General features: G+C 43.1%; 1 long non-coding RNA gene across 1 annotated transcript in view; it reads right to left on the reverse strand.

Moving 5' to 3' along the window:
* Window positions 1-179: 179 nt before the first annotated feature.
* LOC105506044 overlaps window positions 180-3,002 on the reverse strand; it is a 17,945-nt gene continuing 15,122 nt past the window's right edge. The window contains exon 3 of the long non-coding RNA XR_001000858.1: window positions 180-442. This is a non-coding gene — a long non-coding RNA (uncharacterized LOC105506044). The remainder of the gene's footprint in view (window positions 443-3,002) is intronic.

Genomic DNA, 3,002 nt, shown 5'->3' on the forward strand with positions numbered 1-3,002 from the left:
AAAAAAAAAAAGAAGCTCCAGGTAGCTCAACTGGATGCCAGGTCATAAATTGCCACTATGGTGACTCCATCAGGTCTCTGTCCTCAGAACTAGAGCTTTTCTAATTATTACAAAAGTTCATTTCTTACTAGATTTCTCATCCATTACATTCCCAGACACCTCACAATGATTAGTAACCACCACATATCCCTACCTCTCAAGGAAATCCCTCCCGCCTTGTCTCTAGATGGCCAAGTCCCACGGCCTCTCCTCTACTCTTCCAGAACCCTGTTCTTCTCACTGACAGCAGCGAGGGCAAATCCATGCAGCATCTCCCGCCATGACCTCCAGTTTGCAGACGGTAGGTATCAAAGGAACTTGATAGTCACGCCACTGTTCCCCTCACCTGTGCATTTCTTAATGCCTTGGTGAGGAGAATGTCTCTCATCTTCCTTGATGGGAGCTAAAGCAACAAAGGTAAATAATGCTATGGGACCCACTGAGAACTGGGGCTATGGAAGAGTGACCACTGAAGTAATAGACAGATGCAGCTATTGCCAGATACTCAGTGCCAGAGCAGGGAAGGAGAGGGAAGAAATACAGACCTCACCTTCCTCTCACGTCCAGGCTCCATCAGGTGCCCCCCATTGCTAAACCTAACTAGAAGTGTGTACACAGGGGAGCCAAGGATGCATTCTAGAAGGGACAAGCACCAAGTGGCATAAGACAGGATGGAAATTACTGGAGAGTGGATCTGTAGGAAGCAGGAGGGGATGTTATGGGGAAACAAAAGGAGAATACTAGCTCATAATGCTAGGTGACACTAACATTCCAAAGTCTGTGCTCATATTCAGAAAACAAAATTCAGCATCAAGTACTAAACCCGGAGTCAAGATACTGTATTTTCAACTGCTGTTCCAACAGCTGTATTATAAAGGGCCAGTTTATGTCATGCCTTTCTAATTTGACCTAAAGTGCCAGGTGGCATTGGGGCTGGCACAGCCTTGATCAATTATGTGTTGGAGAGTACACAGAGACTGCCAGGCTGAGGGAAGACATAAGAGAACAGAAGAGATGCTCTCAGGGAAGAAGAGACCACACGGCCCCAGAGTCAGGGACAGCATCAGCCACTGTCGGATGCTCATTTTCCCAGACAGAGCCTATAAGGCTCAGCCATGCTGTGCTTTGCAAGACGCTTCTTCACCTTTTCAATAAACCTGCCTGAATTGAAGCTGACGGAAGTTTATTTCTCCTTCATTATCAATGAAATTCTTCACCGCAATAATCTCCAATGAATTTTGGGCACAGCAGGCAGGCCCATCCCTGCTTCTGTTCCACTGTGTCCCCTGTAGCTTGAAAAGGAGGACGTACTGAACTACCACCAAATGTTCCTCTGGCTCTGATATTCTATTATTCTGGTTTCTTTTTGGCTACTTTGTTTTTGGAAGCATGCTTCCTAAGGCATCCAGTTGAACAAACTTTGTCTACTGTGTCCAGGCATTCCTGGTGGCATTTCAGATAAGACACTCTTGGGTTGCTCCACTCACAACCACTGAACCAATTCTATGACCATCTACTTCATGGCCACATGTTTGTTCATTTTATATGTACATAAAGGGAGGGGACAGACAGCAAACTTCCATGTTATAAATTGTATCATCTTAAAAAGGACACAAGGCAACACTTTGCAATAAAACCGTAAGATGCTTTAAATTTAAGCTTAATGCAATCAAGAATGCCCATAAAATTCCTATCTAAAGAATGTTTAGAAAATTGCTGAACAAGGGACATCATCATTTAAAGTGATATGAAGAAACCTTCTCAGCTAAGCATATGGGCTAGGTTAGAGAGAAAGATAGAGGACCCATCTCTACCCTGGAAAAACTACTGGTAGCATCCTTCAAAAAGCTCTCTGTGTTTGAGTACGCATCTTGATCCACAGGCTCACATTTGATCCCAACTGGCGGCTGCTTCTTGGCATTAACATTGGATTCCCTACTAATAAATCTTACCAAGATCTGAGTTTCTGCAGACATGATATTATTTTGTTTGGCCATCCTTATCTTCAAGGGTAACCAAGAAGGAACAAGGAATTTATTTACCTCCTCAAGGGTAAAGCTTTTTACCAATGAGACACTTTCTTACTATGACACCAGGGCCCCCTATGCCTGTTCACTTCAGTGCCCTTTGTGCCCTGACAGAAGCTCATCCTGGTCCCAAGATTTCTTATACGATTAACCTCCTTCCTCAATCCCAACTTCATGCTGGTGGTGATGACAGGTGTCCTGTATCCCATGCTCATGTCCCTGAAGTCATCAGCCTGTCTCCAGTTAGAAAATATTACATGCATATAGACAGGCCTCTTTGGAAGTAGCAAAAGCTTTCTCACCTCCATACATTAAGGGCTGGAATGTACAATAGTATAAACACTTTGGGGAAAAATGTCTGGCATCTTCGTACAGAACTAAACAACTACCTACTCTATGACTCAGTAATTCCTAAGCATTTATCCAAGGGAAACTAAAACATATGTCCAGAAAATGATTTATACAAGAATGTTCATAGCACTTTTATTCATAATAGGAAAAACTAGAAACATTCAAGCATCTGTCAATAGAAGAATGGATCAATAAACTGTGATACATTCATTCCATGGAAAGGCTAAAGGAACAAACTGTTGACACACAAAACAACACGGATGAATCTCAAAAACATTTTGAGTGCAATAGGAGCCATACACAAAAGAGTGTGAGGAAAAAAGATAAATAACTATGGTCTCAGGAAATGCAGAGCAGAGAGCCCAGAGGGAAAGACTCACAGGACAGCGGGTCAGTCCCAGGCTGTGGATCCTAATTAAGAAACTCCTGCTGGATTTTGCCCAGCTCCATTTCCAAACTACTGTGGGTCAGTGACTTCTTTATCCCTTCTTTGTTCCCTCATTTGGAACTAGAATCACTGTAGTTGTTATTCCATGTGTGTCCCGTCATTTCACATTAGGGGCAGATAAGCTGTTGGTTCAGTTT

This window comes from Colobus angolensis, unplaced genomic scaffold (assembly GCF_000951035.1).
Source record: "Colobus angolensis palliatus isolate OR3802 unplaced genomic scaffold, Cang.pa_1.0 Scaffold130, whole genome shotgun sequence".
Classification (NCBI taxonomy): Eukaryota; Metazoa; Chordata; class Mammalia; order Primates; family Cercopithecidae; genus Colobus; species Colobus angolensis.